Raw genomic sequence first — 14,668 nt, 5'->3', positions numbered from 1 at the left:
CAAGCCAAGAGTATGAGGGGAACCTCTTTTCCATGTAGGATGTGTTGGGTTTCTATCTTAGAAGAGCACAAGCTTGGAGAATGGAGGGACGGGGATCACCCCTTGCCATCCTCCCCACACATGACCCCCAGGTTCCATCCAGAGCCGCGCCAGGACCCAAGGTCCAGAGAGGAGGCAGCTTTTTCATTGATGTGGCCTCTGAGGTGAGCAGGGCACCTGCCCCCTTGGGGTGTGCAGATGGAGAAACAAGAGCATATCCTGTGAGCCTCTTTTCTCCAGGGTCAGGCAGAGGCTGGGAGAAACTCTGTCCCAGGGTTTAATTCACAGGGTCCAGGGTGTGACGCCCACGGGAGGAGGGAAGAGCCCCAGGAACCACCAAGTCGCCTGGTGTAATAGGAGATCCCTTCCCTCATGCCACAGCAGGAGAAACAAGGATAGTGACAGGACCCCAAGCAGGTGAGACCAGCAGCCCTTGGGCACCTGACCTCAGGCACCTAAAGAGAAATGGGCAGGAAAGACCCAAGGATGGAGGGAACGTGGAGATCTCAGATAACCCACACTGCCTACCGAAGGGAGCTTTTTCTTAAAATGTTTTATTTTTACTTATGAGACAGAGAGAGAGCACAAGCCCAAGCAGGGGGAGGGGCAAAGGGAGAGGGAGAAGCAGGCTCCTTGCTGAGCAGAGAGTCCAATACGGGGCTCGATCCCAGGACCCTGGGATCATGACCTGAGCCGAAGGTAGACACTTAACCCACTGAGCCACCCAGGTGCCTCTGGTTGAACTTTTTCTTTAATATGAACTTCTGAAAGTATTTTGGCTAGGTTGTGATATCTCAGACACTGGTTAAAAATTAATTAATAGAGAAATGCTAAGGTGGCAGCAACTTTGGATTTGAGCATTTATATCTGTACATCCACGTGACACCCACAGTCCTCACTGCATTTGACCTGCCCCTGCTGCTGCCAGAACAGACCAGAAGGGACAAACGCAAAGAGGAGCCAAGCGTCCACAGGGCCTTCCAGAAGGTGTCACTGGGGGGGGCCGCTCTGAGCCACCATTCACACGTGAGCATTAATCACACCATTAAGGAGACATACTTGCATGTTCCTTTCCTGAGGCTTCCCTTGGAAACTGCACATCTCCTGGGAGAGGAAGCCCAGAGGACAACTTCATTCTCACGTAGTTTGTGACCCAGGTGAGTCAGGCTGAGGACAGGGAAGAAGGTCTTGACAATCCCGCCACAAGCTGTCCCAGCTGGAGTGATGGAAATGCCCACAGAGGGTGACCCACAGCACTTCCTCTGGCCCATGATCCTGGCTGGGCCTGGAATCACTTCCTGGTGTGGGGACACCAACCCAAGGCCTTCAGAGCTGATCACATCACAAGGAACCTTTCTAGGGCAGAGAGAGAGAGAGAGAAAGAGAGAGAGAGAGAGAAACCAGCTTTCTGTCAAAGTTCTACAGACAGCTCTGTGAGTCTGTACAATCAAGCCATTCTCTGGGGCCTCAGTTAGCTGATCTGGGCAGTGGGCATCCTGCCTTCTCATCTTCTCTTCGTGATGCCCCATGCACAGCACAGGTGAGCGGCCAGAGAAGAACAAGGTCGCATAAGCATTCCACAAACTAGGAAGGGAAACGTACGTGGAGGAAGCATTGACCCTGCTCTGAAGTCAGGAGCACTGGTCCTAGGGCCCTACGCCATGGGGTCCCCAACCTTGTCAGGGAGGCAGAGCCACCCTCCCTCAACTTGTCCCAGAGGGGTTAGTGTTGAAACAGAAGAGCAGATGGCACTAGGGGAATGTTGATGAAGCCAGCAGGACAGGGGCTGGGCACAAGCCTTCACCTTTGCCAAGTGCTCAATTAGTATTTGTTTATGCAGACAGTCACATAAGCTCCATGGGGGATACAGTCTATTTTGTTTGCTGCTGCATCCCCAGTGCCTAGAATAGAGCCTTGATATACAGCAGTTGTCTAAGAATTACTTGAATGAATGAATAAATGAATGAATGAATGAATGGAAGAGGGATAAGAGAAGGCTGTCAGGTGAGCTGAACCGCCAAGAATGAGTCAGAAATGATGTGGAACATTCCAGGAAGAGGGCACTGCACATGCAAATACTGAGATGCACGCTGGCATATGGTGCGTCTGGAAATGGCAGGATTCCCACTGTGTCTGTAGAAGGGGGAGATGAGGAATCTGGGTCTTACTTTGAGAACACGGGGAGCTACAGAGGGTGACTGGCTCATTAAATATGGTTGAGCTTTTTAAGCACCTTTATGGAGATACAAACCATACAATTCACCCATTTAACATGTGTAATTCAATGGCTTTTAGTACATTCAGAGCTGAGAATCACTACAGTGTAATCTGAAACATTCTCATTATCCCCAAAAAGAAATCCCATGCCCATTAGCGATCATCCCTCGACCCTCCCATTCCCCAGCCCCAGGCAAGCGTTCATCTATTTTCTGTCTCTATAGATTTGCCTGTCCTGGGCATTTCATATAAAGGAAATCATACAGGTAGTCATTTGTGACCGGCTTCTATCACTTAGCTTAACATTTTAAAGCTTCATCTGTGTTTTAGATTTCTTTGTATTACTGAGTATAGTAAAATAAATATAAAATAAATATATAATATAATAATAATATAATATAAATAATAATATAAAATAAACATAAAATATAAAATAAAAATAGTCCAATGTATGGGTTTACTGCATTCAGTTCATCCATTCATCAGCTGATGGACATGCGGTTTTTTAAAAAAATCCTCTCATAGCTAAAATTAACAAGACCGACAATATCAAATGTTGGCATGGATGTGGAGCAACTGGAACCTGGTGTATTATTTTTTTTTAATCGTGTTATGTTAGTCACCATACCGTACATCATTAGGTTTCGATGTAGTGTTCTAAGATTCATTGTTTACGTATAACACCCAGTGCTCCATGCAATACATGCCCTCCTTAATTCCCATCATTGGACCAACCCATCCCCCCACTCCCCTCCCCTACTCTGGTACATTATGGGTGGGAGTCTGCAATGGTATAACCACTTTGGGGAAGTTTGGTCTCACTTATAAAGATAAACATACAGCTACTACATACCCGAGCAATTCAATCGTAGGCATTTCCTCAAGAACTATGCAAATATATGTCAAATCAAAAACCTGCGGTAAAAACAATAGACTACCTAGCGGTCCATCAATAGGAGAATGGACAAACAAAGTTATTTTCATAAAATGGAATCTTATTCAATAAGTCACAAAAGATGGATGAGAGTGGAAAACATTATGTTGAGTGAAAGAAGCTAGACATAAAGGATTATGTACTGTATAATTACTATGGAATCCCATTTTTGTGAAATTCAAGAACCCACAAAACTCATCTATGGGAGTAGAAGTCAGAACAGATGTTGTTTGGGAAGAAAGATAGGTGATTTGAAGGGGATACAAGGGAGCTTTCCAGGATGATCGAAATGCCCTATACTCTGGGTGTTAGCTACACAGAGATATACATTTGTCAAAACTCCTTAAACTCACATACAGATGGCCAACAGACACATGAAAAGGTGCTCAATGTCATTAATAATCAGAGAAACACAAATCCAAACCACAGTGAGATATCACCCTACACCCATTAGAATGGCTGTTATCTAAAAGACAAGAAATAACAAGCGTTAGCCAGTATGGGAGAACAGGGAACCCTCGTGCACGGCTGGTGGGAATCTAATTTGGTTCAGCCACTGTGGAAAAGAGTATGGACGTTTCTCAAAGAATTGAAACTAGAACTCCCATAGGATCCAGCAATTCCAGTTCTGGGTATGTATCTGAAGGAACCAGAAACACGAATTCAGGAAGATGAATGCTCACTTACGTTCGTGGCAGCATTATTGACAATAGCCAAGACACAGAAGCAACCGAAGCATCCATCAATGGATGAACGGATTAAAGAGTGTGACACACACATGCGCGTGCGCATGTGCACACACACACACACACACACACACAATGGAATACTACACAGCCATAAAAAGAAGGAACTCTTGCCATTTATGACTACACGGACAGACCTCAAGGGCATTATACTAAGTGACACAAGTCGAACAGAGAAAGACAAATACTATATGAACTCAGTTATGGGTAGAATCTCTGAGAAACAAACAAAAAGAAGCTCAGAGATTCAGAGGGTGGGCTGGTAGTTGCCAGAGGTTAGGGGTAGGAGGTGGGAGAAATGGGTGAAGGGAGTTAAAAGGCTAAAAAAAAAAAAAAATCAGGATCTGAAATGTTCTTGAGGTGCTGGAATAATGAGCCAAAGGAGAAGAAATTAGAAAAGATTTCTACATAATGAATGTCCAGTCTTGATTTTAGGTTAAAACATTTCACAAGAAGAGGTTTGAGGATCTGGGTCTTGGCCCATGTGAGATAAAACAAAATAGAACCCTCTGTGGGTTTTGTTAAGGTCGGTGTGTCTTATCGATTATCAGGTGTACTTGACTGAAGCCAGGGTAGGGGGAGCACGTTCTGGAAGCCTGAGGAACACGGACCAAGGTGTTCAGGCTGGGGCGTGTGGAGGGGCCTCCTGTAGCCTCTAAGGTGGAGGCTGGGGCCTGGACCTAGGGCACGGGTGCAGAATGGGGAGGGAGGATAGACGAGCCAGATGCTAAGGAGAAGCTAAGGAGAGGGCACTCCTGATAGGCAGCAGTGGAGACAGGGGGGAGAGGAAGAAGGCGAGGGGACTCGCAGGTCCCTCTCTCGGCACCTGTGGCAGGCTAACCCTTACCCTAGTCCTGGTCTACCCCATGGGCTTCCTGACTAGGCTGCTCCCTTTCTGGGTATTCGAAGCCTCCTGTCCTGTCACCTGTGCCGGAGTCTCGTGCTGCTCCCTGACTCACGGGAGAAGCAGCACAGGTGACTTCAGCTCTGTGAGGTCAGCAGACTGGCAAGCTTTCCAGCATGCTTGCTGCTCTTTGGGAGAAGGGCGTGGGCCTGGCAAGCCACCTCGCCTCCCGGGTGGTTTGGGACACTCCCAGAGGAACCACCTGCAAGGTATCACCCAAGCTCCCCATGTAACAGAGAAGAGACCCCGAGAGGGCAGGGGAGTAGCTCAAGGCCAACATCCCTCTGATTTTGCTGGGTGGGCACATGCTGGCACCACAAAGATCCTTTCCTCCCTTCCTACCTAGAGTCAGAAGCTCATGGGGGTACCCTCCCCTCAGAATACCACATAGTGGGGCAGGGAGGCACAGAAACCCCAGCCGCCTCCCTTGGGGTGCCTCAGCAGCTGAGGTGAGCAGTGGCCTGGGGCAGAGCTGGCAGGAAAGTCCCAGATGTGCGTCACCTTGTCATCACTGACTCTACCTCGTGGGCTTCCCCATAGGTGCACCCTTTCCTTGGCATCTGATCTGGCCCCCTGCCCCAGGCAAAGACCAGCCTCTGCCAAGGAATTCCTCTGAGACGTTTTATACTGAGTCCCAAGAACTGTGGACCTTGGAAGGAACATGGTAGTACTCCCTTTAGGCTCCTCCCACTCCCATGCCCTCGAACCCAATTCTTCCGGAACAAGGAAACTCAGATGTATTTTTCCAAATGTTTTGTATACCATAAAAGTGTACGATAAAAGTACGATGATCGCACCCGTCATCAATGTGGAGTTTGATGACTTCTACAGAGCACCACCGAGAACAACATACAGAGCATTTCCAGAACTCCAGAAGGCTACCCCCCTTGCCAGCAACCCCATCCCTGCGAATCACCACGATAATGACTTCTCTGACCACAGATTAGTTCTCCCTTCTCTTGCAGGTGGAAACATACAGTCTATACTCTGGCTTTTCTTGCCCAAGGTACTGTCTGGGAGATTCAGTTTGGAGCTCTTATAAACAGCCCTGTAAAGTATTTGCATAGACTCACAAACTCCCTTCTCCTGGGGATACACTGAGGGCTGGAATTTCTCAATCATAGGTAAGCATATCTTTAACTTGAGTACATAACTACCAAACAGTTTTCTGAAGTGATTGTACCAATTTACACTCCCACTAACAACGTATGAAAGTCCCAGTCACGTTACATCCTCTCCAACACTTTTTAACTCTATCTGTTCTAGTGGCTGCATAATGGTACCTCCCTGGGGCTTCGGCTGGCTTTCCCCTGTTGACTAGTGATGGCTGATGCCTTCCCGTATGCTTATGGCTCCTTTGGATGCCCCTTGTTTTGTGAAATGCCTGTTCAAGTCTTTTGACTGGTGTTTACGGGGCTGCCTTCCTTTTTGTGTCGATGTATAGGAGTTCCTTATGCTCCAAAACATATATACAGATAAATGTCTTAAGAATACCTTCGCCCAAGTTTATGGCTTCATTTTTTATCTTATTTTTAAATAATTTTTTAAAGTAGGCTCCCTGCCCAAAGTGCAGTCCAACGCAGGGCTTGAGCTCATGACCCTCAGAGCAGGACCTGAGCTAAAATCAAGAGTCAAGACGCTTAGCCACCTGAGCCACCCAGCCATCCTTAAATGATGTCTTACAATGGCCAGAAATCATTAATGTTAATGAGTCCAATTTTTTAAGAAAAATGAAACCCAAGTCTTCCCTCTTTGCTGTTTTGATTACCGCTCTTTGCATTCCCTGCAAGAGATCTTTGAGAAGCCTATGTTTTGTGCCAGTAAAGGTTATGCTGGTTTCCTTTCTGGCCTCCTTCTGGTGCAGGACTCACTTATTACTCAGCAGCCCCAGCTGTGAAGTCAGCTGTGGACCAGCTTGCCCAACCACCCGTCCATCCACCCACCCATTGCCCTTCCCGTCCATTCTCCAGCACCAGCCACACATTCATCCATCCTTCTGCCCATGGACCCACCAAGCATTTACTGCCATCCCGGTGAACTAAGTGACAACAGACAACAGGACACTGAAATGGTAGCAGAGTTACGAGTGGGGAAAACATAACATACACAGAATCCCTGACAGATTTCTATCCAACCCCATGTCCTGAAACCTGTAACTTTTGTTCATTATTCTCTGAAACTTCCATTCATTTGTCCTCGGTCTGTGGCACTCTTTCAAGAATTTGTAGGTAGTGTGGTTCCCATAGCTCTGAGCTACAAAGAGCAAAGGGGATTCTCACTTGCCTCATTCTAGATACTTCCCTGATATGGCCCGAGATGCTTGGCAGTCCTGGCCCACCACCAGCTCAGATCCTGCTTGGGACTAGCCCGTACTCAGAGGTGGCCTCCCACTGGGGTTGGGTGGGTGCACACAGCTCCGTCGGGGCCGACTGGCCGGCAACGGATGCTGGAAGGCTGGGCTTGTGGGACCAGCTGAGGGCTCAGTCTGGCAGTGGGCCTGAGCCGGAGTGTCAGTAGCCTGCTGGAGCTGACTGAGAGCGAAATAGGAGCTCGGGGGGGTGGGGAGGGCCCAAGCTACTATGCAGAATGGTGGCTTCCTTCCTGGCTACAGGAGGCAGACTCCATTCTCTGCTTGTCTCAGGTCAAGCTGGGACCAGGGGCTTGAGGTGTGGCCTGGGCCCCCACTGGGAAGGGAAGAGAAACCGCACCCCTCCCAGGGCCCCCTCATCTAGCCCCTAGCCACCAGCTTGGCAAACACACCTCTCAATTCCCCAGCCTGGACCTCTGCCAGCCTCCCTCCTCTGACCCTTTCCTAGGGGCATTGGCTCACAACCAACAAAAACAATGAAGAGCCTGCTGGCCCCGGCCCCTACCAGCCCTGGTCACTCCTCTGTGATCTGACCGCCCGGAGTCCCTGGCAGGCCTGGCTGCCATCCTGCTTGCACACCTGCCCTGTGGAGGACACTGGTCCTTTGTTGAAGGAGACGACTTGTGGGGACTGCCCTGAGGAGGGGCTCAGCCTTGTGGGCAGGCTGGCGCCAGGCGGGACCAGGATCCTCAGCAAACAAGGCCTCCTACACAGCAGCCGGCGTGGCGGGGGCAGGTCTGGTCCCAGCATCCCAACCGCTGTGCCCAATGGGCCTGGAGTAGGGGTGGACGACAGGAGGGTGGGCAGGCCCCAGGGCCCCAGCCTCAGACCCCACACCATACACACATACACACAGTCACACGGACTCCTCCTCTCCCTCTCCCCACCTCTCTGGTCCCTCAACAAGCAAAGAGAACCTGAGAGCGACCCCTCTGTTCACTCTTCCTCCAGAAGCTTAGGGGTGACAGAGAACCCCTGACAGGACGTCAGCCCCTTGTGGGTTTTATGGCCATGCCGACCGAGAGGCAGGTCTGAGCCGAAAAGAAGGTCATTTCCACTTTTTCTCTGTGCTGCTGCCTTACCTGCAGCCTCTCACTGGACCCCCACAGCCACCTTCGGAGTATGTATGTACATATGCACAGATAAGAATATAAATGACCACCCCAAGGCTCCCAGGTAGTGGGCTTGGGGAGGGGGTACAGACAGGCTGTCTGATTCTACAGCCCATGTCCCTAGATGGTTGGTGCAGGGACAGCGGAGGCCGTAAGGCTCAGCTCAGGAAGCTGTTCCTTACCCTGCGGGAGACGGGAATGATCAGCAGATTTCATGGGAGAGATGTGTGTTTTAGAACAATGGCTCCAGACACAGTTTGGGCAGAAGGACTAGAAGGGAGGCTGTCTCGATAACCGGGAGGCAGCCACGGAGGGTGGCTGGGGCGCTCGTTTCGGGAAAGCACTTGAGGTTTGATGCCAAGGGGTGGAGGAAGCCTGCAGCACGCCGAGCTCACACCCCTCTGGGCAGCCCCAGAAACAACTGCGCACAGCGGGGATACACCGGCCTGAGCTTCTGAGCCCAGGGGACTCCTGTAGCAGCCACCTGTGCTCTGGGGCTCCCATGGGGTGGGCCCAGGCTTGGGTCTGCATGGAAGCCTGGGGCTGCCCCTGACCAGTCCTGCTGCCCGCTCTGTCTCTCATAGGCACGATCCCCAGGGAAACCAGTCTCAGGCTCTGCTTCCAGAGAACCTGCAGGACCTCCACAACAGCAAAGTGGAATGGGGGAAGAGGGATGGGCTGGAAAGTTCTTTCTTGGTGCTCCCACCTCCTACCGCCATCACTTCCAGGACCACCCCTCAGCCTTTCGGCACCCCGGTTTCCTCACCTGAAAAATGAAGCCAGTGATCTCTGGAGCTAATAATCTCTTCATCGTGGAAAAGATGATTAAAAGAACATGAGGGACTGAATATTAATCGAGGCACACAGGTATTAAGATATTAGAGTTAGTGCCACGTGCAATGAATGATTTGCTTGACTGTAGCTTCCTGGGAGACAGACCAGGAAGTCCTGCTCTCTGGCATCCGCACAAATGCGGCACAAAGCTCGACGCAGAGTGGGGGCTCCACAAAGGTTTGCTAAATGACAGGTGGCTGGGGATAAATGGCATGGGACAGTCAGGTAGAGGGAGGGATCGAAGAGGACACCTGGGATACCTGGGGTGGCCTGAGCAGATGACCGTGCTGTCATCTGACGTATGGGAGGAGGAGGGGGGGGGTGGAGATGTAATGAGTCCCCACTGGGCCGTGTTGTCTGAAGATTCTAGAGATCCACAAGGTTAGGTGCCCAGGGAGGGCTCCTGACAGGCCATCAGGGGTCCACCACATGTCCCCATGGGACGTTCTGGTTAACTCCAGCTGCATAACGAGCCATCCCAAAGCTAGTGGCATGAAACAAGGGCAGTCATTGTTAATAGCCCCTCTCCTGGCTCTGGGGGCTGACGGGACTCAGTTGGGCAGTTCTCATGCGGGGCTGTCAGGCAACTGCCGTCGGGGACACTGGGGCTGGAGTTCATTCAAAGGCCTCTCCTGTGCGTGCCTGGCTGTTGGGAGCCTCAGCGGGGACTGTCAGCTGGAATGCCTTCAGGTGGCCTCTCTGAGCGGCCTGGGCTTCTTTATGGCCCTGCAGCTGGATAGCACAGCAAGAATCCGGTGAAACCATGTTGCCTTTATGGCCTGGCATAGGAAGACCTTCAGCCTCACTTCTGGAACATTCTAGCAGTTAGAAGTGAGTCACTGAGGCCAGCCCATAGTCAGGTGAAGAGGACTGACTCCACCTCCTGATGTCAGGAGGGAAAGCCGCCTCTCTCTCTGCCAGAACTTGGCCCTGCTCCAGCCCTACATCCTGCCGTCAGAAACCCTGCTGTGGAAGACTATCCCTTGCCAGTGGTGGCTCCAATCAAGTTGTCAGGACCTCCCCCACTGCAGGACTTCTCAGATGCCAGCTGATGGTTTAGACCCTCATCCAGAGATGCTCAGTCTCCTGCCAATGCCCCTCCCCGACTACCCCTGCTGGGCCCAGAGCAGTCCTGGGACTGGATGAGAGCAGACAGAGAGGAGACTGGGCAAAAGAGAGATCTCTGGGAGGTCCACTCAAAAGGGCCAGGTGGGTGGAGGGAAGGCTGAGAAGACGATGAGAAGGAGTGCTTGAGAGGACAGTGGGAAACCAGGAGACATCCAATGACAGCCTGGCGCCAGAGAGAGCAACCTTTGATGAGGCTGTGTTGAAGGGCGCTGGTCGCTGGCTACAGTGATGGCCTGAGGAATGGCCACTGTAAGGAGCCAGGAGAAGCCCCTGGAGAGACGAGTATGGGTGGGGCAAGGAGGGCAGCGAGCTGCGGGGTGATCGGAGGCGAGCATGCCGAGGTGTTTGCTGCTAACTTCATCACCAGCTGGGAGCCTGTCAACAAGCCTCGAAGCCTAGAAACCTTGAACGTTCAAGGGCAGTGCCTGGGAAGCTTCTCTAGTTGACACAATCACAGCCCAGAACATTCCAGCCTGCATGGGCGTTTCTCCCGAATTGGCATGTACAGAAGTCAAATACCCTCTGTGATCCTCTAACAACAGCCCAGGTCTTTGGGTCAGAGAATCGTGCAAGTTCTCCGAGCCCATCCACTGTGCTCCTCAGCATCTGATGGGGTCCTGGGTGCTCTGAAAGCTTCCAGATTAGAAGTCTTCTGTTTGTCCCAGTGGGGGTCCATAGGTGCCACACACAAGAAGGGTAGAGAAGTGAGGTGATGCCTGTCCCTGAGGAAACAGCCAAGTTCATAGCACTGGAAATAAGGGTAGTAACAGTAACTGTTCATTGAGTGCTCAGCATGCCAGGCAAAGGACCTTACAGACATCACCCCATAAAAGCCCTGAGGTAGGAAGCAGCAGGCGCGCTGCTGTCAGCAGGTAGAGAACTCTAGTCTAGGAACTGGGTTCCCAGCTGAAGTCTGAATGGGATTTGGCACATCTGGGTCTGCCTGGTGAACGGGTAGCTTGGCCTACCAAAGGCCTCGCCAGAGGCTGAGGAGTCTCCCGGGTGAAGTCTGGGCCCAGCCTTGTCCAGGAACAAATTTCTGTCATCAGAGGGAAGGACAATTCTGACACCATTCTGGTCCCCGAGTCCTGCCTCTCTGAGGTTCACGACCAGGTCCTGAGGGGTTTGAGAAGCTGCGGGTACAAGAGGAGGGGAAGGAGAGTGGTTTTGCTAAAACACTGGTGAGATGTTGAGTCCCTAGTGGCCTGCTGTGGGACCCGATTAAGGGTTGAAGACCTATGTTGAGGTCTTCACCCCCCAGGATCTCAGAAGGTGGCCTTACTTGGAGATAAGGTTGTTGCTGTTGTAGTTAAGATGAGGTCATTAGGGGGAACCTAGTCCACAGTGACTGGTGTCCTTATAAAAATGGGAATTTTGGACACACACAGGCATGGGAGGAAGATGATGTGAAGACACAGGGTGAAGACGACATCTACAAGGCGAGGAGAGAGGCCTGGAACAGACCCTACCTTCGTCGCCCTCAGAAGGAACGGCCATCTTGATTCTTCTGGCCTCCAGAACTGTAGGACAGACTTCTGTTGTCAAAGCCCCTCAGCTTGTGGTACTTCATTATGGCTCACTGATGGGGGCAGAGCAGGAGCAGACTGGTTTGGGGGTACATGTGATACCTCCCTGGGATGGGGGACAGGAGAGCTGGTGGGGAATCTCTTAGTACCGTAATCCCCCTTGTATGCCATCCTGGTGGGCTCCGGGTAGACATTCTAGGACAAGAGTGCAGCAACACCATGGCCTTTAGGGAGGGAGGAGGCCTATTGGCAGCAGCGGACTCACGGGGAAAGAGCCGGGTTTGTGTGTGGAGGAGCCCCAGCTGGCTGTAGCCGGGTGCCTCTAGCAAGCAGACACCAAGACAGGATTAGATGTCCAAGAAGCATATGAAGGAAAATGCCCATGAAAGGAAATGGGGTAGGAGAAGGGGAAGAGTGGGAGAGCTGTCAGACTGCTGTTCAAGTCTGCCCTTGAGTGAAGGACAGAGGGATGGAAGGAAGGGGGCAGGGAGGAGAAAGAGAGGGACTGCGGGACCGGGGCGGGGGGTGGGGGCACAGTGTAGCTGAATGGAATCCTCTTGCACTGCTGCTGGGGGAGTCCTCTAGCCCAAATCAGCGGCCAGAGGAGTTCACGTCTCCCAGGAGTGGGGGCTGCCTTAGCACCCCTGTCACACTCTGTTAGTGGCTGTGAGCATAGCTCAGGGGTGACCGTGAGGGTGGATTTCAGAGTGTGGCAGCCTGAGTCCCCACCACATCCCCTGCCAACCCCCAGGCCTCACAGGCAGGAGTGGGAGCAGTGCTTGCCCGGGCCGCTGGGGCAGTCAGGGAGGGAGGCTCGAGCTGCTGTAGAGAACCACGAAGAAACATTCGGCGCATGCGGGTAAATGGGGACCAGCACGCAAGGCTAAAATGACACTCCATGCCTGCCGTGGACATTTCTACTCCTCTTTTTTAATACTGTGCCCCCCTTTTTTTTTTTAAGGAAAAAAAAACGGGGGTCTCAAATTCACAGCCCTGGGATCAAGAGTCACATGCTGTACTGACTGAGCCAGCCAGACGCCCCCTTTTGCCGACATGTCTTTCAGTGAGCTGGAACATTCTTTGTCTTCAGACTTCCGGCCATTTATAGTTCGCATTTTGTGACCTGCCTCCCCATTTCCTCTCTGTGTTTTCTCCTGAGGTGTGAACATTCTTCTTGTTGATTTTCATGAACAACTGTTGTATTAAAGTGTATCGCAGATATTTTCCCCGGTTGCTTGGAAGCCTTGAATCATATAATGGATATGAATTGTAGCCCATAAACCCAAGTGTGCAAGAAACACAACTAAATTTACTTTCTGATACAGAACTTAATTTCTTTTTCAAGTTCCTGTTTTGGCCAAATGGTGGAAACTATCTGAGTCATCTGGGGAAGGCCCTTCCCCCATCCTTTCTCCCAGCATGACCTCTAAGCCCCTGGGGTTATGGAGTGCCGAGAGAGCAGGGCTGTGCATCTGTCGGCACTGTCCTTGCTGGCCCCCTGGCGTCTACTGTCCTTGTTTCCATCTGGTACTTGTCCCTGCCCTGCCATGATCTCCAAGACTTCAGGCTTATGGGGTCGCTCTGTGTCCTTTTGGCCACCCCCCAGGAAATCAGTTGGTGGCTCCCTACGCCACACCATGGCCGGGAGAGGGCATGGAGGCCCACTTGCTTAGACACACAAGAGAGCTTTCTTGTCTAAATAGGCCCAGATCTGTCTCCTGCTGGTCCTGCTTCAGGCCTGGAGACCCCCACTGTGTGGTCCACCCAGGACAGTCCCCGTCACCCTGGAGATGGCCCTGTGCCCACACCCCTCTCCTGGCCAGTGAACAGCCTTGCTAGAGCTGCTCTGCATACCCTTGATTCCCAGCATCCCTGCGCCTCCTCCTTCCAGGTTGTGTCCTGCTGTGTTTGTTGGGCTTGTCCCCATGTCCCGGAGGCCCGCCCGGTGATCCCCTGACTTGCCCAGACTCGCCCGGCGGCGGGGCCTCTGATACTGACATGCTGTTTTAGCCCGCGAGTTGATCAATTTTCAGAGCTTCTGCTCATCTTTGTTATATAAATGGACACCTCTCCCTGCCTGACCTGCACCTGCTGACCTTTTGTACTAAAATTCAGCGACAGTAGAGGGTAGAGCAGCCAAGTCCTGGGATTAGGCGGAGCCAGGCCAAATATAGCTCAGCCACTCATTTAACCCTGGGGGGAAGGCCCGTGTAACCATGGACGGCTTACATAACCTCTGTCCTCTCTGGAGACTTCATTTCTAAAGAACCGTTAACCCAAGAACCTCTTCTCAAGGACCACGGGAGGATTAAGAGGTAATGTAAATTCCTACCACGTGCAGCTTATGAAGCACGCGGTCAGTGATAGCTGAGCTTGTTGTCCTCAGGCACCTAGGACCGTAGCACTTATTTTAATTGGGAAAAAAGACAAACACTTGTCGTCAGGGATGGGCCACCTCAATTAGAAGGCAGGCGACGCTGATCTGCCAGAGGACTTACTCTAATCGAGTGGTGAGTGGTGTTAATGTTAGTAAGGAGAGATGGAGGGTCAAGCCAATAGATTCGAGAAACTTAGCAAGGTCAACAGGAGAGGCAGACCAAATAAGGAAAAGGAGATTGCAGAATGACAGGCTGTTTGCCTCCCGCGGCCACAGGGCAGAGAGCCCAGAGCTCAGACAAGGTCTGGCCAAGCAGCGTTTTAGCCTTGGCAAAGGCTCGAGTCCCACTCCTAGGGAGCCTGGCAGTGGGGCTCTCCCCTTAGCATAATGATGCCACTCAGGGCATGGAAAACAAAGGTGGGAGTGAGGGGCACGGACAAAGGCCAACCTGGGCTGCGCTTAAGAACCTCTTGGGTCCTGCCA

This window comes from Lontra canadensis, unplaced genomic scaffold (assembly GCF_010015895.1).
Source record: "Lontra canadensis isolate GAN:19392208 unplaced genomic scaffold, GSC_riverotter_1.0 scaffold3, whole genome shotgun sequence".
In the NCBI taxonomy this organism is placed as follows: domain Eukaryota; kingdom Metazoa; phylum Chordata; class Mammalia; order Carnivora; family Mustelidae; genus Lontra; species Lontra canadensis.
This window is presented reverse-complemented; position numbering follows the sequence as displayed.